Source organism: Carcharhinus amblyrhynchos, chromosome 2 (assembly GCF_965287045.1).
Source record: "Carcharhinus amblyrhynchos chromosome 2, sCarAmb.v2.hapA, whole genome shotgun sequence".
Lineage (NCBI taxonomy): Eukaryota > Metazoa > Chordata > Chondrichthyes > Carcharhiniformes > Carcharhinidae > Carcharhinus > Carcharhinus amblyrhynchos.
The window spans coordinates 64,256,369-64,277,622 of record NC_137325.1 but is presented as its reverse complement, the minus strand read 5'-3'; the positions used below and the strand labels follow the sequence as shown (position 1 = coordinate 64,277,622).

Below are 21,254 nucleotides of genomic sequence, written 5' to 3'. Positions count from 1 at the left end.
TACCCTGGCATTTGAAAAATCAAAAGGATCAGGAAAAACAAGAGATCAGTGATAGGAATTTCTTTTGATGAAAAGATATATCTAGATCCCATAGGAGTGCCTCGGGGAGTTCCAGATGAATTTAAAGCTCGAAATCAGATTACAGCTGGGTTTGAATCCTTGTTTTGGTGGGTAACAATAAATAAGAACGTAGATTGGATAAATTATATAAGATTGGGACGAGCAAGTGAATAGTATGTTAGCCAAACTGGAACAACCTACTCGCGCATATCTGGACTAAACCTGGAAAAAGGGATGCTAGTGAAAAATTACAGACAGTAAAAAGAAAAGGGGGGATTGTGAGAAGTAGTGTAATTTTTAAGGCTGCAAGAGCTAACAGTACAATCAGCAGTGATGGACGAGTTCAGCAGCATACAGAAAGCACATGACAGACAGTTAACTCGGTTACACGAAACAGATAACCGCAGTGATGAGATTAAGCGCAAAATGGGAGTTGAGAGAGTGTTAATTGAAGGAATGACACAATACAAGCCATTTACAGTGTTTAAAGTTAACAAGGTTAACAGCCAAATAAGGGGGAATAACACAATACAAGCCATCACAATGTTTGAAAAACAGTATAAAATGTGCTGCAAATCTATGTAAGGTGTGCCTATTTTGACTAGACACCCGGTCTTGCAAGAACGACAAATAAAATCTTGCTCCTTCAGAACTTGACTTGACTAAATTGTTTAACTGTGAGCTGTGTTTCTCACAGATGTATCTGACCATAACCATCTTGTGCTTGAAGTAAGTGTTACTGAGACCTTTGTAACTTAAACTGTACTTTGTAATCCATGTTAATCTTAAAATAGGTGAGTGTAAATGAGTATTGTATCATCATCCAATTTTTCATTTTAATTTTTTTTGTTAAAACTAATTAATGGTCCTTGTGACTGTTCTTCCACATTTTAAAAAACTGGTCTTTTGAGACAGGGTTTCATTCTAGAATTTGCCATCCTGTTATAGCATCAATTCAGATAGTAACATGAAATACGAATAACAGGAGGTCATTTGATCCCTCAAGCCTGCTCCACAATACAATCAGTTTGTGTTTCAAATTCTGCATTCTCATTTGACCCAGACACTCTTGCCTAAAAAGAATCTGTCTTGTGGCCAAATGGATATGGCCTAAGAAATTAGGCCCAATATAAAACTGGACATTTTAAATTAAAAAAAGCTAAAAACTGCTTCTATGAGGTTACCACAGGTCAAAAGCCAACAGGGACACATAACAGAATTATCTCACATACTGAACAGGGATACTTCACCTTATCAATAGGAAGTCATCGCGACCCGAAACCAGAACCCAGACGTTTCATACGTTGAATAGAGAGGCTCAGACTTTACAATGCAAGAGTTATGTGCTGACCAATCAGGACGTACTCAAACATTATGATTATGTATTCCCTAGCTTCAGCCAGACTCCCTGCTACTGAAGAAATATGTACAACTAAAATGATCTGGCCTAACCTCATTGAGTGTTGTGACCTCCAATCCATCACCCCATTGGTCGAAAACCAGCAAACATTCAAAGGAAGAAAGAAGGATAAAAGCGACCATTTTAAGACAAGTTCCAGCGAAAACTTCACAAAACCTATGACCTGGGACAATGCAAGATGGCGTGTGAGATCCACCTTCGTGCTAAGAGGACCCTGAAGTCATCTGTTGCCTTGAGCTGCGAATTGAATCCAACAGCCCAATCGATTTCATCAAACCAGGTAATATCTATTTCTCAGACGATTAGCCTAATCTATTGTTTAAGAATTGTTTCTTTAAAATTACTTAATCTATTGTGTAAGAGTTGTTTCCTTAATCTGTGAGTGTTTTAAACAAACTATGTTTGAACAAGATGTTCGTTTACCACATAAAAGGCATTTGACATAAATATAATAAACAGGTCGAAGTGTCCGTATAAAATATTTCATGGACAAGAGTCTCCTTCCACTTTAAAAATATTAAATGACTCCACCCCCACTGCCTTCTGATGCAGAGTTCCAAAGTCACTCAACCCTCAGGAAAAAAGTTCTCCTCATCTCTGTCCAAAAGGGGACTCTAATCTTAAAACATCATCCCCAAGCTCTGGACTCACCTATAAGAGGAAACATCCTTTCCACATCCACCTTGTCAAGGCCATTCAGGATCTTATATACTTAAATAAAGTCATCCCTTAAGACAACCTGCTCATTTCAGGTATTAATTTAGTAAACCTCCTCTGAACTGCCTTCAATGCACTTACATCCTTTCTTAAATAAGGAGACCAAAACTGCACACAATATTCAAGATGTGGTCTCATCTGTATAACTGAAGCTTGGCATTCTTACTTTTATGTTAATCATATTGTAGTTTTCCAAGTGCCCTGTTATGTCGTGAAATGGACAGATATATGGCAGATGAAACTCACTGCAGAGGAGTGATTCATGTGGGAGGAATAAGAAAATTTAAATTAAATGTACAGTTTTAAAGGGCTGCAGAATCTGAGAACTGGTGCATATTGACAAACCTTTGATGGGTCAGGGCAAGAAAGAAGATACAAAATCCTTGAGCTCTGACAAAGGGTCACCTACACTTGAAACGGTGGCCTTATTCTCTCTCGATATGGAGATGCCGGCATTGGACTCGGGTAAACACAGTAAGAAGTCTCACAATGTCAGGTTAAAGTCCAACAGGTTTATTTGATAGCAAAAGCCACTAGATTTCGGAGCGCTGCTCCTTTATTGGGTAAGTGAGAGCTCTGTTCACAGACAGGGCATATAAACACACAAACTCAACTGACAGCATCTCTCCACAGATGTTGTCAGACCTGCTAAGATTTTCCAGCCTTTTCTGTTTTTGATATGAAATTCTTGGTCATACATAAGAACATAAGAAATAGGAGGAGTAGGCCATCTAGCCCTTCGAGCCTGCCCCGCCATTCAATAAGACCATGGCTGATCTGTTGCTGCTCAGTTCCACTTTCCCGCCCTCTCCCCATAACCCTTAATCCCCTCGCTTATCAAAAACCCATCAACCCGCGTCTTAAAAATATTTAGCAAGGCAGCCTCCACCACTTCAACGGGCAGAGAATTCCAGAGATTCACCACCCTTTGAGTGAAGAAGTTCTTCCTCAACTCCGTTCTAAACCACCCCCCTTTTATCTTGAGGCTGTGCCCCCTAGTCCTACTGTCTTTTCTGAGCGGGAAGAGTCTCTCCACCTCTATCCTATCCATCCCATTCATCATCTTATACGTCTCAATGAGATCTCCCCTCATTCTTCTAAACTCTAAAGAGTACAAGCCCAGTTTATTCAGCCTCTCCTCATAGCTCAACCCCCTCAACTCCAGTATCAGCCTAGTAAACCTCCTCTGCACTCCCTCCAAGGCCAAAATATCTTTGCGCAGGTGCGGCGCCCAAAACTGCACACAGTACTCCAGCTGCGGCCTCACCAATGCCCTATACAGCTGCAGCAAGACCTCCCTACTTTTATATTCAATCCCCTTCGCTATGAAGGCCAGCATCCCATTCGCCTTCCTGACCACCTGCTGCACCTGCAAGCTGGGTTTTTGCGACTCATGCACAAGGACCCCAAGGTCCCTCTGCACCGTCGCCTGCTGCAGTTTTTCGCCCTGTAAGTAATAGTCCTTCCTACCATTCTTCCTACCAAAGTGGACCACCTCACACTTGCCAACATTAAATTCCATTTGCCATTTCCTGGCCCATTCGCCCAGCCTACCTAGATCCTTCTGCAGACTCTCCACACCCTCCGCACAATTTGCCGTTCCCCCAATCTTGGTGTCATCAGCAAATTTCGACACCCTCCTCCAGATCATCTATATAAATGGTAAAAAGCTGAGGCCCCAGCACCGACCCCTGGGGCACTCCACTAGTCACCATCCGCCAATCCGAATAGCACCCGTTGACCCCCACTCTCTGCCTCCTATTTGACAACCAATCCTCTATCCACGCTAACACCCTACCCCCAACTCCATGTCCCTCGACCTTCTGCAATAACCTCTTGTGAGGTACTTTGTCAAACGCCTTCTGAAAATCTAGAAAGACCACATCCACCGGCTCTCCTCTATCCACCGCCCTAGACACATCCTCATAGAACTCCAGTAAATTTGTCAGACACGACTTCCCTTTAATGAAACCGTGCTGCGTCTGCTCTATCAAGCAATTCCCTTCAAGATGCCTCGCAATTTCCTCCTTAATGACAGATTCTAACATTTTACCTACCACAGACGTTAAACTAACCAGCCTATAATTCCCCGCCTTTTGCCTGGCACCCTTCTTAAACAACGGCGTAACATTAGCCGTTTTCCAATCATCCGGCACTTCCCCGGAATCCAGCGACGTCTGGAAAATAACCACCAAGGCATCCACTATCACCTCCGCCATTTCTTTCAGAACCCTCGGATGCATTCCATCCAGTCCTGGGGACTTGTCCACAATCAGCCCCTCCAGTCTGTCGAGCACCACCTCTCTAGTAACAGTAATGTCATTAAGACCCTCCAGTCCTACCACCTTTCCATCGCTAACACCCGACAACTTGAATGATAGATTATAAAAGCGAGTAAGTTATGCTGAACCTTTATAAAACACTGGGTAGTTCCCTGTCAAAAACATGTATTCAATTCTGTGTCCCACACTTTAGGAAGGATGTCTTAAAAAGAGTCCAGAAGAGACGTACCAAAATGGCTTCAAATATTTAGATGAGAGAAACTGGTGTTCTTATTTGTACAGGAGGTGAAAGAGAAATAAGAGTGTTCAAAATCTTAAAGGGTTTCGATAGAGAAAATAAGGGAAAGCCATTTGGAACAGCAGTATTGCTAATCAGAGGAGACTGTTTTATATTTGGGAAGGCGGGGGAAGGTAATATGAGAAAACATGATTTTTTAACAAAGCGAAGTGCTAAAAAACATTATTCAAAAGTGACTGCAGTAAACTATCCAACAAGTTGTCAGGAATGTCTGGTTAATAGGATTCTGCTGCATACTAAATATTCAAATACAGATATTTAACTGAATTCCATTAAACTAATTTTCAGTGCTCAGTTTTATGTGACAGGGTTGCTAAGGCGGAAGATCAAGGAAATTATTTTGAATTATAAACTATTCAACATAACTGATGTACATTTTGTGTTCTAAAACTTACAAAGCTTTACTTTCAAAGCGTGCGTTTGATCTTATCAAACACTGCAGCCATTTTTTTTAAATCAGCCACAACTATCCAATTAATGTTCTGCAACAGAATACATGTACAATGCTGAATGTTATATTTGTAACTAAGTCAAACAATAGATGCTATATGGACTAAAGGTATTTCTGTTGGTTTGTCTTTCACTGCGTCTTATTCGCAGCTTAGTTTCTGTTTCTTAACATAGGCGTCGATTTGTCTGCATGCCTTTGCTCACTTCTCATTCCACCTATAGACATAATGGAAAGATCTCAGTGAGAGATATAATCAAGTTTGGATTGTGGTTAGGGTGGAGGAGTATGAGGCTTGAAAACTACTTTGGATTTGTCATGGGAATGGCTTTCCATTTCACAATACAAAAGGTGTGCTCATGACATGCTAGACAATGTGCTCTCCCTCCCCCATTCATTTTGTGTCCTTTTCTCATATTCATATCAAACCTGTTCCAGGTTGTGAGTGAACATGATGCCACAAGACCCTGAACCTGCAAGCGGTCCACTTCAAGTCTACATCCAATGTTTCTTTTCTTCCTAAAATGAACCCTCTCGGGTTGTTCTTAATTGCTTTCACCATTGTAAAACTGAAGCCGTTTCCCTACCTCACCGCTTCCAGCAATGTTTGAGTAAACTGTAGCAAATATAACGACAACATCAGGGGACTTAAACACAGATAATGCCATCAACTACACAGATCAAAAAAAAATGCAGGAGGCTTTGCTACTAGCTTGTGTCTTCTCGCAAAAACAACAGCCAAAAGACATGTTAAAAGGGCCACCAGCTAGTGACTGGGTAACTGAAAAATAGGTTTAGGGGTGAAAGGAAGTATAATCAGCCTTACTCAAACAGGCATTACTCAGGTATTACATTGAACAGTGCCACCAGTCCAACAAAACTAACCCAGGAAGTTGCATGTGTAAATATTCAGACCCCTGCCTATCTTTAGTCTTCCCCATTGATGAGACTTCCTCCACACTCATCCTGCTGTTGAGCTCTTATCCTCACGTCTCTTACATCTCCAATCTCCTGACTTCCCTGTATTCACATCCTTCCCTTGATTTCTTTCTAGCTCTGGGAGCCTGTGGGCATGCCAAGATGACTCAAAGTATCCCAAGGTAATAAGAAGGGGGCAGAAATCCTTGGGAACTCAAGTGTTAATTGTTACACAGGAACCTGTGAACAAATGGCAGGAAGGGACAGCAGAGATAGAAGGAAAAGAGGGACCTTGAGGTAGGGAGCAGAACAGAAGAGAGGCTGATGTATTAAGAGGGCTGAAAGGCAATAGGTTAAATTTGATACAGAGGCATTACACCTACTGTTGGCACAGTCATTATCAGAAAATAAGGTGAAATGTGGCAACAAATATATGCAACTGGCAGGACTTTTAATAATAGATCTATTTTTTCAAATGTCATCGATGCTGCAATATAACTAACAAGGAGAGCGACAGATGGCATTTCACTATTACTTGGCATCAGTATAATTAAGCTTATCAAGCATGTTTTCATAGAATAGTACCATTTAAAATTTATTTATTAGTGTCACAAGTAGGCTTTCATTAACACTGCAATGTTACTGTGAAAATTCCCTTGTCACCACACTCCGGCACCTGTTCGGTTACACTGAGGGAGAATTTAGCATGGCCAGTGCACCTAACCAGCACATCTTTTGGACTGAGAGGGGAAGCTGGGGCACTCAGAGGAAACTCACACAGACACAGGGAGGGTGTGCAGACTCCACACAGACAGTGACTCAAGCTGGGAATCGAACCTGGGTCCCTGGTGTTGTGAGGCAGCAGTGCTAACCACTGTTTCACTGTGCCCTCATTTAGCTCAAAGATGAATAACTTTGGGTCCTGTTGTGATTCAGGTTCTTCCTTTGTAGTTCAAAATTGTGGTAATAATAAGCAGCATTTGCAGGCCACGTCAAAACCTGAAACTTGTGTTTTGTAAGTGCAACATTAATAGTATGGTCATCCAAGGGGCCCTTGGCCTGACTTGTTAAACTGAGATCACACAAATTAACCACTGTTTTCAGGTTCATCATCAACAGCAGGAAATATCACTATCAGATTATGTTCAGGCTAACAACAACCAACCTGCAAATAGGCAAGATTATTACTCATTGCAAATTACTCTCAGATTACATATTTTGTCATTTCTTTTCCAAAATGTATAAGCATCAGCAGATCTCCAATCAATAGCACTGCTCACAGTAAGAGGTAACATTGTTTTAGGAGTTGCCCTGGGTAGTGGTACATATCACCTTTAACAGGACTTGGAAAGAATGATGTTCATAGATTATTTATTAGTCACAAGTAGGCTTACATTATCACTGCAAGTAACCGTGAAAATCCCCTAGCTGCCACACTCCGACGCCTGTTCAGGTACCCGGAGGGGCAATTTAGCCTGGACAGTCCACCTGCACATCTTTGGACTATGGGAAGAAACCGGAGCACCCAGAGGAAACCCATGCAGACATAAGGAGAACATGCAGGCTCTGCACAGACAGTAACACAAGCCAGGAATCACACCTAGATCCCTGGCACAGTGAGGCAGTAAAAAGTCTGACAACACCAGGTTTAACCGATTTATTTGATAGTAAACTCACAAGCTTTCGGGGTTAGTCCCGTCGTCAGGTGAATGGAGAGTTCTGGCCTCAGACAGAGCATATAAAACACAGACAGTTTACAGATTACTATCTATCTGGTACTTGCAAGAAAGGATGTCCTGAAGCATGGTACATTGGGGACACCATGCAGACGCTACAACAACAGATGAATGAACATCGCTCGACAATCACCAGGCAAGACTGTTCCCTTCCTGTTGGCGAACACTTCAGTGGTCAAGGGCATTCAGCCTCTGACCTTCGGGTAAGCATTCTCCAAGGCGGCCTTCATGACACATGACAGCGCAGAGTCACTGAGCAGAGACTGATAGCCAAGTTCCGCACACGAGGACGGTCTCAACAAGGATCTTGGGTTCATGTCGCGCTATCTATAACCCCCGTGACTTGCCTGGGTTTGCAAAACCTCACTTACTGTACTGTCTGGAGACAATACACATTTCTTTAACCTGTGATCAGTGCTCCTTCCACTCATTGTCAGCCACTTGAACAGCAGGTTAGGTGTAAAGATTCGCATTCTAATCAGTAATCTGTAAACTATCTGTGCTTTATATGCTCTGTCCGAGGCCAGAACTCTCCATTCACCTGACGAAGGGACTAACCCCGAAAGCTTGTGAGTTTACTATCAAATAAATCGGTTGGACTTAAACCTGGTGTTGTCAGACTTTTTACTGTGTTTACCCCAGTCCAACACCGGCATATCCACATCATGACAGCGAGGCAGCACTGCTAACCACTGTGGCACCATGCCGATGCACAAATAAAATAAATCTGCAAGTGGGGGACCAAAAAAGGCTGAGGAACTCAAATTAGACTAAATATCAGGTTCCATACACGTACACTTGAATTGTGATGAACATTAGGGAAAAAACAGCACAGATCCCCCTCCTCCCCCAACTGCAATCTTGCAGAGATCCTTCGATATAAAATCGGTGTTAGAGGATTGCCAGAGTAATACTACTGTAGAAAGAATTCTCAATAGACAGTATTGAGTTACAGCAGGCATAGAATTATAAAAGGCAAATTGTGTTTGAGAAGTTTAATAAAGATCTTGGAGGAACTAGCTAAGTATATGGGTAAAAGAAATACACTGGATGTTGGGAATATGGACTTTGAACGCATTTGATAAGGTGCTGAATAAGAAATGTAATAGCACTATTAAAGGTTGCAGTAGCATGAATAGGATGCTGTTTAAGGACAAAAAAAGTCATAGTGACAGGAAGAATGCAAATGGCTTACACCCCCAAGGTTGGCATTAGGACCATTGCTTTTGTTTTGGACTAAAGTATAGAGGAGCAGGCGCAATAGCAAAATTGAAACGTAAGCATGATAAACTGCAAATCTGTAAGCAACTTGTGAAAAACATTTAGATAGGGCAAATGGGTGAAATAAAGACTTGCATTTATATAGCACTTTGTGCAAGTTCCAAATGTCTTAAAGCTTTACAACCAAGTGTGGTTACTGCTGTAGTGCAAGAATATGTGGAAGCCAAAAAGGTGCACAGCAAACTCCCACAAGTAGTGGTATAATGTAACCAGATAATTTTTTGTATATGTGATGTTGGTCAAGGGTTAAACATTGACCTGTACACAGAGGATAACTCCCCTATACTTCTTCCAAGTCATGGCATGGGATCCTTTACATATACCTAATCAGGCAGATGGGGCAATATTTTAACGCTGCACCTGAAAAACAGCCTGCTTGCAGCACTCCCACAGTATTGCACTGCAATGTTAATCTTGCTTTTTGTGTTCAAGTCCCAGAGAACCTGATTTGAACCTGTAACCTTGTGACAAAACTGACATAATGTTAAGATTAACTTTAGAAACTGGAGTCAATCCCACTGTTCTTTTTCAGCGGGATTTTCAAAATAAACCCACACTATGCACTGCAGAGTGCCCTAGCGTCAATATCATTAACAATCAGGAGTGGGGCCTATACCCGCTGGAGTGGTCAGCAACATAGCATTCAGTAGTCCACTGCACACATGCCAATCTGTCATAGGAGATCAGCGCATGCGCAATAGCCCGCACTGCTGGTCTCCCAAACATGGCTATGTAACCAACCCCGCCCCCCCCGGCCCACCCGATTGCTGGCCTCCCAATACGTCCAGGCCAGCCAGCTTCAAACCACCCCTCTAGCAGTCCCACTTGTTCAATTCCCTCACCACTTCCACCCACCAACAGCCTCAGCTCCCACCCCCCAAACCCACTCCAATGGCCAGCCCTGATCACTGGCCTCCCTCCCACTGTCACCACCAAGCACAGAGTGGCACTCCCACCAATCTCCTCACCAGAAGCCCCACCCCCTTACAGGCTCCACCCAGCCTGCCAAGATGCTCTCATGATTGGCTGTGTCCCTTGGGCAATGCCAGAGGCCAAGCTGGCAATGCCCAGGGGGCATCTCCCCTTACCCCAACCTCCAGGAGGGCCTTAACAGTCCCCCTTCACTCCAGCAAGCTCGGACCGCCAGATGGAGGTGGTTTTGTAAACTCTAGAGGCGGCGGCGTGGGGGGGGGAGGAGGCTTCAGTCCTGATCCGCTAATTACATTTAAATCAGTATTTAAATAATTTATGCAGTTCCGCACTGATTTCTGGCGCTGAGCTGATCTTTCAGCACAAGAAATCTGTGACTAGTGGAGGCTTTGACACCTAGTGGCAAAGTCGCTACACGGTCTCCGACTGAGTCTCCCAGCCTGCTGCGCTGCAGAGTAAATACTTAACAACCGATAAAGCTTTAAAAAGGACAAGACTAACTGGGAGACCCGAGGGCTCCCATACACATTTTTTTTAATTAAGAGAACAAGTTGGTGACACAACATTAAATATAATCATAAGTGAGCCTCGGTTTTAGAAATGGAGACATGGAATACAAAGAAGGATATGAGACACATTTTAATTGTGGCATAAGCAACTATTTGCACGTTATCTCATTTTGGCACTCTATTTTAAGAGGGATTTCAAGGTGGTAAAGAGGAGATTTAGGAAGGTAATTTCTAAAGGTGAGAAGCTATAGATATGAGAAATTGATGACCTTTTCATTGAAGCAGTCAAGAGGCAACCAGTTATAGGCAAAGTTATCGCTTCTCTGCTTTTCACGTGTCAGATCCAGCCCAAGATGGGGTGCAATGCCTCACCTTGTCAGCTTGGATCTCTTTCTTTCTCTCTCACTCGAGGATGCAGCACGGTGGCACAGTGGTTAACACTGCTGCCTCACAATGCCAGGGACCGAGGATCACTTCCTGACTTGGGTCACTATCTGTGTGGAGTTTGCACATTCTCCCCGTGTCTGCATGGGTTTCCTCCAGGCGCCCCGGTTTCCTCCCATAGTCCAAAGATGTGTGGGTTAGGTGGATTGGTCATGCTAAATTGTCCCTTAATATCAGGGGGTTAGCAAGGGCAAATGCATGGGGTTATGGGACAGAGCCTGGGTGGAATTGGTGCAGACTCAATGGGTCAAATGGCCTTCTTCTGCATTGTAGGATTCTATGACATTAAATTGGATTCAAATGGATTTTGAATTTGGTTTTTGGAGCAAGCAAGGAATAGATTTGTGTTTGCCCGGTCCATTCTGAGCATTTAGCTTTGGATGGAATAATTTTTTTTAAAAAGACTTTAAAGGATTTTGGCAAGATAAATAGGGAAAAAAAGTATTTCCACTGGTTTAGTAACTAGCGTCTACAAATTTTAAGATGGCACTTAAAAGGGAGGCATGGAGGATTTTTCTTCGGAACTTTGAAATGTATTTTGTTAATTATGGGGTAATTATGGAACAGAGTCCAAAATCCATGCTGGCACTCTGCAGTACAATATGATAGATCCATTCTGTTGCTCTACCCTTAGCTTCTGCACAATGCCTCGGGCTCCGGAGTGACTGACCCCACATCGACCCTCCCGATCTTCCTATTAGTACTCTCACTAGCACATGGCACTGAGGGTAATCCAGAGATTACCATCTTTGAGGTCCTATCTGTTCATTTCCTTAACAGTTCCAGAAAATCTGTATCAATTCCTGTCCTTGTGGAACTGGCATACACCTTCTGGCTCATTCCCATGCCCCTGAAAGAATTTTGTGCACCCTGATGACTGCATAAATGCCTGTCTACTGCCAAGCTATAGAATATCCTATAACACGTGCATTTCTACCATTTGCTATTCCCTCTTGTATATTCCCTTGGCTTTTTTTTTGCAATGGTCTGAACACTCCCAGCCATCTTCAATGGAGAGTACCTGCTTGACAGTGGCACATACCTTAAAGACATCTGCGCTTCTTACTTTTCTGGATGGCCACCCTACCACCATCCTGACCAAACACTATTTAATAGGGGGAACACCACTTGGAACTTACAAGATTAGTAATCCTATTTAGTAAGACAAAGTTAGGGCTCTTCCATTCCTGTGTAAATACATTTTTAATGCTGATATGTTTTAATTACAGCATTGAACATTAGTGTGTAGATGTGTGGAGTCTGATTTCTTTGAATTTTAATTAGATTTAAGAAAATAGTTTAAAACATTTCTGTTTCTTAGCTCTCTTGATCTCATATTTGCTTCACACCCTATTTCAGTTTTTGTATATATTTGGCATTGAATTAAACTCAAATAACACTTCTTAGTTCAGACACTAGGCTGCTCATAAACGTTTGCCAGGTTTGATTAAGGAGATGCACAGAATTAAAGACTAAGAATGTCCATGAAATCATTGTCGACTGTCATAGGGTGGTGAGGGATTGGAATGCCCTGCCTGCTGCAGTTGTAAATGCGCCTAGTTTGGGGGCGTTTAAGAGACCCGTGGACAGGTTTATGGATGAAAAGGGATTGGTTTAGGTTAGTGGGTCATTGTTTTGTAACTGGTCGGCGCAACATCGTGGGCCGAAGGGCCTGTTCTGCGCTGTAATGTTCTATGTTCTAAAAAACCCATCGGGTTCACTAATGTCCTTTAGCAAAGGAAATCTGCTGTCCTTACCTAATCAGACCTACATGTGACTTCAGACTCACATCTACTCTTAAAAAGCATTCTGAAATGGCCTAGTGAGCCACTCAGTTCAAGGGCAATTAGGGACAGGCAATACTGCTGGCCTAGCCAGCGATGCCCATGCCCCATGAATGATTTTGTTTTTTCAAAAATCACCTGTAGGGAGCTAGCCCCAAAATGGCTTCCTAATCACAACATGTTATGGTGAAAAATCCCACGGATCGTCTGTGGCTCAGTGTAATGAACAAGTGTTTTATTTTACTTCTTTCACTAGGCCAGCCCTAACTGTCCTTAAGTTGGTAGTGGTGAGCCTCCATCTTGAACCACTGCAGCCCATATGACGTTAGTATACGCACAGTGTTGTTAGGAAGTTCAAAATTTTTGGCACAGTGACAATGAGGAATGGCAATATAGTTCTAAATTAGGATGAAGAGTGGCTTGGAGGGAAACTTGCAAGTTTTGGTGATCCCATGCATAAGAACATAAGAAATAGGAGGAGTAGTAGGCTATCTAGCCCTTTGAGCCTGCCCCAGCATTCAACAAGATCATGGCTGATCCGAAGTGGATCAGTTCCACTTTCCCGCTTTCTCCCCATAACCCTTAATTCCCCTGTCTATCAGAAACCTATCTACCCACGACTTAAATATATTTAGCGAGGTAGCCTCCACCACTTCAACGGGCAGAGAACTCCAGAGATTCACCACCCTTTGAGTGAAGAAGTTCCTCCTCAACTCTGATCTAAACTGCCCGTTCCCCCCCCCCTCCCCTTATCTTGAGGCTGTGTCCTCTAGTCCTGCTATCCTTTCTAAGCGGGAAGAATCTCTCTACCTCTACCCTATCCATCCCCTTCATTATCTAATACGTCTCTGTAAGATCCTCCCTCACCCTTCTAAACTCCAACGAGTAGAGACCCAGTCTATTTAGTCTCTCTTCATAAGCCAGAGCATTTGAGGCTCTTGTCCTTCTAGGTGGTAGAGGTCACAGGTTTGAAAAAATGTTTGCCAAAGGAGCCCTGGTGAGATGCCACAATGCACCTTGTAGATGGTGCACACAGCTGCCACTGTGCACTGGTAGTGGAGAGAGTGCAAATCAAGTGGGCTGCTTTGTACTTAGCTGCACTCATTCTGACAAGTGCAGAGTATTCCATCACACCCCTAACTTGTGCCTCATTCTGTTTGTTTGCAACTGAGTGCAAAATAAAGCCCAATGTGAACTGTGTACAAATCCAGGGACCGAACACATGTCGTTCCTCTGGTACTTCCTTTCCTTCCTGTCAATGCTGAAGTCAAACACTTAAGCACCCCTGTCGAAAGACTACAATGTTTTGCCAGCAGGAAAACTGAAGGGCAACAAATCCACTCTGTCACATTAGGACCAAGAATGAACTAGTCCTAACATTCAAATGAGCATGAACCACTCCAAGGACTGTCCCCAAGCAGCAGTGCAGCCGCTGAGGAAGCAGATATGTAAACAGTACAAACTTCAGTCCAACTTCAATGTTTTTTCAGCGAAAAGATTTACAAAGATTGGACTTGCCACATGAAGAAAAATATTAAGGAAAGCTTCAAACTACTTAACAAGTTTGTGCCAACATTTTGACAAGGTCTAGAATGTCAACCAATGTCTATTTAAGGCCATTCTCAGGAACACTACACTACACCAAGAAATGATGGGAAATGACTTGCACCCACAAATTCCCAAATGATAAGTTCCTGATTTTAGCCATTATCCATAGTGGTATGATTAAGTGCATCATCACAGAACAGAAAAGGAGAAAAACATACAGTTACACAAGCGCTAGGTTTCTTCTTTCCACATTCACAGATACAGCCTCAACTGCTTTAGCTGGAAATCTGCTCACATTTCTGCTAATGCTGTGTTTGTGGGGCTAGCGGGCAAGGGTGGAGGAGGAGTGAGAGCGTGATTCCATCTCATTCACAGCTCTGTCTTTTTAATTCAAGTCGACCACTTTTATGCTCCCAAAAGATAAACAGCGTACTACACCCAAATATTCCATTCTTCTTGTCATTTTAAAAAATTAGAAAGGTAACTAACAAAAGGTAAAGATCATTCTGGAAGTCGTTAGCATCAGCAAGTGCTGAAGCAGCTGCAAGTACAGAGATGTTATTGCAGCATTTTCATAAAATTGATTCAGCCCATCAATTGCTACTATGTTCTCAGCTTGTTCTTACTGAGAGCTTCAAGGAAATGAATCTTCAAGGGACATATGACAGTAGGGAAACATAGTGCAGACGTAGATGATCAGCCATGATCTGCTTAACAGGCAAAGCAGGGTTCAATGGGCTGAATGGCCTACTCCTGCTCCTATGTTCCTCTGAAGATCTTTGGCAGAAACTCTCAACATTGAACAGACACCATCCTAGTATTGTGACACAGCCGACAACAATGAGAAGAGAAAAATTGACAGTCCTCCTGGCCTTCCTGGAGATGTGGAATTTACAATCTTGAAAATGGCTGAAGCTCCAACTTCATGTCAACCACAGGGTTCTCATTGATGAGAATCTTTTAATATGGACTTGTCCCTTTTGGTGCTGGCTATTCTACTCCAACAGGCATATGGCTGTCACATTTTGGCCCTGAAAAGTGCACAATATGCCTCATATTAACCTGAAAGGGCCAAGGTATTTCAAAGTCTGAGCAACAGATGAAGCTAGCAGTTTCGCACTTCTATGCAGCTGCAACACGAGTGATACTCATCACCAACAGGATGCCGCCACCAAGCGAAAAAGACACTTTGTCTATCACACAGTTGAACAATGTGATATATGAATTTCAGTATCAGGATGATGCTAGGTATGTTGCCCATGTGACATGGTGGCTCATACAAACTGCATGTCCTAGCTGCTGTTCACAACAGGCAAACTACAGACCATACCCAACCAGCCCATGCTTGCTTGCAAAATTCAAAAGAGCAATGTCAAACACAATATGCTAACAATCAATTTAAAATTGGCAATAAGGTTTGCACTACGCTGCATTTGCGTGTACTGGAAGTTATGAATATTAATACACAAGGTCCTGTTCTCTGTAGGCAGAAAGAACAGGCACACATATTGCACCAACTTCATCTAAACAAAATATGTAACAGCTATGTACTGACTCATGCCTCAGAGGAATGCCTTCACCAATCAGGTCAGTTTACCTGGTTTAAATCTGGAACAATGCTTGGCAACTAACTGTCAGTCAGCATCACTGGTTCATTTTCCATGACACCATCGCTGCCAGAGTCCACTTGCCAACCAATCAGCACACTTTACTCATTTAGTACAAATTGTTTTCCCCTTATATTAGTATTCTTGCAAAAGTGTCCCAATGAGTCCAAGTCAAAAAGCTTTGACATGTCTCTTTCAAGCGATTAGTTTCTGTACTACCGAATAACCATTATTACAATTGCACACACCTCTACCATGAGGTTTTTCCCTGCCTGGCAGATGCTCTAACTGCAAAGCTGAAAAAATAAATATTCTTATTAAGAGCTGCCATCTCACTAAGGAAGCTTCAGACCAATCCACATCCTCTAATCTGCCCTGAAAACTCTGCTCACATTTTGATAACTGACAAATTCCACCATAGCTGTTAAGGCAATCCACAACATTCTAAAACAACTAACATGCTAAATAAAACAATCCAAAACATTCTAAAATAAAGTCAATTAACTCAATCTCCCAATGTTAACAAATCCCAAATTACATGTTCTGCATCTGCAGGGAAACTAATCAGTTCTTCCCAGTGTACCAGGTTTGGACCTATGTACCTGATTTATGCTAATACAAGCTTAAAATGCCATCTGGTATAAATGCTCTCTAAGTATCTAAACAGTGACTGATGAACTAAGTGCAATCCAACAATACACTTAAAGTTAGAAGTAATTTAGTAGATATATACAAACCAAATAATGGTATTATTCATTTTACCAGAGGCAAAATTAATCATGTGGACAAAAACTATTCCCTGTCCCATCAAACCATTTCCAGTTTTGCACTACAAATGAAACAATTCAACCACATTATCAGATATCTCATTTGCAAAAAAAGCAGATAACTGTAATCAATATATGGTAAATCCTTGCTTCTAATAACATAATGGCAAGTATTTAAGGTGCAGCAAGGTGACAGAGTGGTTAGCACTGCTGCCTCATAGTGCCAGGTACCTAGGCTCAAATTCCAGCCTTCAGTGTCTGTCTGCATGGATTTTGCATTTTCTCCCCATGTCTGCCTGGGTTTCCCCCGGTGTTCTGGTTTCCTCCCACAGTCTAAATATACGTAGGCTAAATGGATTAGCCACGGTAAATGAGCAGGGTTATGGAAATGAGGGGGGTGAGCGTAGGTAACATGCTCTTTTGGAGAGTCGATGCAGGAACGATGGGCCAAATACTCCTTCTCAACTGTAGGAATTCTACAATTCTATTTGCATAGAGTACATAAAAAAAACTAAATCCATAATTAACTTAGTCACAATATCATTGAGTGTCACATCACGATGTATTTGATAAAACAAGTTTATACATTTAATAATTTTCTACTGTCCAGATAATGACATTCTAAAATCATCCCAACCTAAATCATATATACTAACCACATTATCAAATAGGTATATGGTACATAGATAACAAAGGTTACCTGTGTACCATATAACTAACAGTTACAAGAGCTATTCAAATTAGCATTTACATAATCCTCAATAGTCTGGACTGTGTAGTCAATGTTGAAGCAATTGCACTCACTACTGATCTGAGGATGCAGTAGTGGAAGGTGTGCAGCAGCAGCAGCCCCATACAGGAAACGCCTCTGCGCGATGGAAAATGGCACGGAGGACATTTCCGCAAGGTGGCTCATGCTGTGGGGCACCTGACCTGAGGAGGGGGTGCTGAGGCTTTGGGCCAATGTGGAATTCCGTCCCAACAGGGGAATGCTCGGGCGGGATTCCACTGCACACGTGCGCCGCCTCAAGACCGCGTGCACTTTCGGAGCCGAGCATGACCATCCTAAGGTCTTGGATGGCTCTGGTTATGCGCCGGACACCCTCACATGTTCAGCCAGCACGCAGGGGCTCATCCAGCCCGCTCCTCTGCCTTCCAGCACATCCCCAAGCAGTGTGGGGTGGGGGGTGGGGGGGGAGACTTAATAGGTAAGCAGGCAGATAATCAGTGTGGTGGTGGACGTTAAGGGAAGATGGAGGGTTGTCGGAAGGCGAGGGTAAACAGATTGTCGCTTGCGGGGTGAGGAGAGACAGATTGTCGGGGGGGGCTGGGGCTTGGGGTTTCAGTCTGAGTTACCCAGGAGTCAGAAGTGGTTTTAATTCCAACTTTTCCAGAGTAACCATTCTCGTGGGACAATTGAAACCATCCAAAGACAGATTTAAATCAGAGTATTCCACTGCAGGGCAATTACCACCATAAGTTCGAGTTACCCTCTGATTTCAGCTTCTCTGCTGTTTGGCCATTCACATCCTTTACTTGCTATGAACTGCCATTAGCAGCCCTTTCCTTGGTTTCTGTGGCTGTGACTTAACTTATGTACCCTGCTGTATAAATATCTCCCACTTTCAATGCCTTTTAGCTTTGACAAAGGGTCAGCTGGACACAAAACATCGGCTCTTTTGTCTCCTTACAGATATTGCCAGACCTGCTAAGATGTTCCAATATTTTCTCTTTTGATTTCAGATTCCAGCATCTGCAGTAAGTTTCAGTTTTCTGAGTATTTGCTGTGGAATCCTTATGTGGGAACTGGAGATGGCACCCCCAGTGAATTTTCGGGGTTCCCCCCCCGTATAATACCCCGGAGATCAAGTTATGGATCAATTGAAAGGATTTCTCCAAGGTGCCTCAAGACTGCAACCTCTGACGAAGCACAGAATTACATTCAGCAACATTTAAATTTTCACACGTGTGAATGTCAGATGCTGAAGAGTTTTAGTAATGGTGGTGAATGTTCAAATGTGATGATGACTACTGTAAAATTTGGACCAACATTAGTCCCTGTCCAAGCAGCATATTTACCTTGGGGCTTGCAGGTGTAAGCATAATTTCTCCCAACTATATATAGATTGACGTATTCTTATTTCGGATTTATAATTGTTGCCAAATTAGCGGTTGGTTATTCGCCCGTTGGTTATCCATTTAATTCAATTTATCCTCTGACACGTTTACCTAGCCCTCATGCGTCGAGTTTCATCAACCTCACTACACCCAACGGCTGCGTCCCAACCGCCCGTCGCTCACTCCCCACGGAGCAGTAGCTCGAGCTCATCACCACAAACCGGGGCCCGCTCCATACCCCCAGCCCCGGCCAAGCCTGCGGCCGCTCCGCCCCTCGGACCGGTGCTGGCATAGCCAGGCAGCTCCTTACCCATTGTGACGCAGGATCCGCACGCTACCCTCCTTCGCCCCTTCGATTCTGAGTTCCGGCCGCTTCCGGCTCGAGCGCTTCCCCATCCCAGCAATCCCTGCCTATGCCCCGCGCATGCGCGGCCGTCTGGCTCCAAGGGCGTGGCTTAGGAATTCCGGTGAGAAACGGAAGTGAGGCTTTGTAAACTTCTCTTAGCGTATGGAAGTTTCCAATTAACATTTATCCAAATAAAATCACCTCTCTAAATCAAGCGAGGAGGAAAGGATTGAGGGGGGGGAAGGGGGAGGGGAAGGGGGGGATGGAGGGGGGGGAGGGGGGGAAGGGGGAGGGGAAGGGGGGGATGGAGGAGGGAGGGGGGAGGGGAAGGGGGGGATGGAGGGGGGAGGGGAAGGGGGGGAGGGGAAGGGGGGGATGGAGGGGGGAGGGGAAGGGGCGGGGGGATGGAGGGGGGAGGGGGAGGGGGAGGGGCGGGGGGATGGAGGGGGGAGGGGGAGGGGCGGGGGGATGGAGGGGGGAGGGGGAGGGGCGGGGGGATGGAGGGGGGAGGGGGAGGGGGGAGGGGGAGGGGGGAGGGGCGGGGGGATGGAGGGGGGAGGGGCAAAGGGATTGAGGGGGGGGCAAAGGGATTGGGGGGGGCGAAGGGATTGAGGGGGAGGGGGGGAGGGGGCGAAGGGATGGAGGGGGGGAGGGGGCGAAGGGATGGAGGGGGGGAGGGGGCGAAGGGATTGAGGGGGAGGGGGCGAAGGGATTGAGGGGGAGGGGGCGAAGGGATTGAGGGGGAGGGGGCGAAGGGATTGAGGGGGAGGGGCGAAGGGATTGAGGGGGAGGGGGGGAAGGGATTGAGGGGGAGGGGGGGAAGGGATTGAGGGGGAGGGGGGGAAGGGATTGAGGGGGAGGGGGGAAGGGATTGAGGGGGAGGGGGGGAAGGGATTGAGGGGGAGGGGGGAAGGGATTGAGGGGGAGGGGGAAGGGATTGAGGGGGAGGGGGGAAGGGATTGAGGGGGAGGGGGGGAAGGGATTGAGGGGGAGGGGGGGGAGGGATTGAGGGGGAGGGGGGGAAGGGATTGAGGGGGAGGGGGGGAAGGGAATGAGGGGGAGGGGGAGGGGGGAAGGGAATGAGGGGGAGGGGGAGGGGGGAAGGGAATGAGGGGGAGGGGGGGAAGGGATTGGGGGGAGGGATGGAGGGGGGGGGAGGGGGGAAGGGATTGGGGGGAGGGATTGAGGGGGGAAGGGATTGAGGGGGGGAAGGGATTGAGGGGGAGGGGGCGAAGGGATTGAGGGGGGGAAGGGATTGAAGGGGGAAGGGATTGAGGGGGAGGGAGGGAAAGGGATTGAGGGGGAGGGGAAGGGATTGAGGGGGGAAGGGATTGAGGGGGGAAGGGGGAGGGGGGGGAAGGGATTGAGGGGGAGGGGAAGGGATTGAGGGGGAGGGGGAGGGGAAGGGATTGAGGGGGGAGGGGGAGGGGAAGGGATTGAGGGGGAGGGGAAGGGATTGAGGGGGGAGGGGAAGGGATTGAGGGGGGAGGGGAAGGGATTGAGGGGGGAGGGGAAGGGATTGAGGGGGAGGGGGAAGGGATTGAGGGGGAGGGGGAGGGGAAGGGATTGAGGGGGAGGGGAAGGGATTGAGGGGGGTAGGGGAAGGGATTGAGGGGGTAGGGAAGGGTTGAGGGGGGAGGGGAAGGGATTGAAGGGGGAGGGGAAGGGATTGGAGGGGAGGGGGGAGGGGAAGGGATTGTGGGGGGAGGGGGGGATGGGAGGGGGAGGGGAGGATGAGGGGGGAGGGGGAGGGGATGGGTGGGGGGGGAGGGGAAGGGAGAGGGGGGAGGGGAAGAGATGAGGAGGGGAAGGGGAATGGGGAGGGGGAGGGGAAGGGAAGGGATTGAAGGGGAGGGGAAGGGATTGAAGGGGGAGGGAAGGGATTGAGGGGGGAGGGGAGGGGAAGGGATTGAAGGGGGAGGGGAGGGGAGGGGAAGGGATTGAAGGGGGAGGGGGAGGGAAGGGATTGAAGGGGGAGGGGAGGGGGGAGGGGAAGGGATGGAGGGGGGAGGGGAAGGGATTGAAGGGGGAGGGGAGGGGG

At 45.5% G+C, this 21,254-nt stretch overlaps 1 protein-coding gene across 1 annotated transcript in view; it reads right to left on the bottom strand.

The window, feature by feature from the left end:
• The window catches only part of LOC145355065 (alpha-1,6-mannosylglycoprotein 6-beta-N-acetylglucosaminyltransferase A-like), a 123,297-nt gene extending 103,958 nt beyond the window's left edge, over nucleotides 1-19,339 (bottom strand). Inside the window, exon 1 of the mRNA XM_080206892.1 lies at nucleotides 19,178-19,339. The gene's annotated coding sequence lies outside the window, so the exon portion shown is untranslated. The remainder of the gene's footprint in view (nucleotides 1-19,177) is intronic.
• Nucleotides 19,340-21,254: the final 1,915 nt, after the last annotated feature.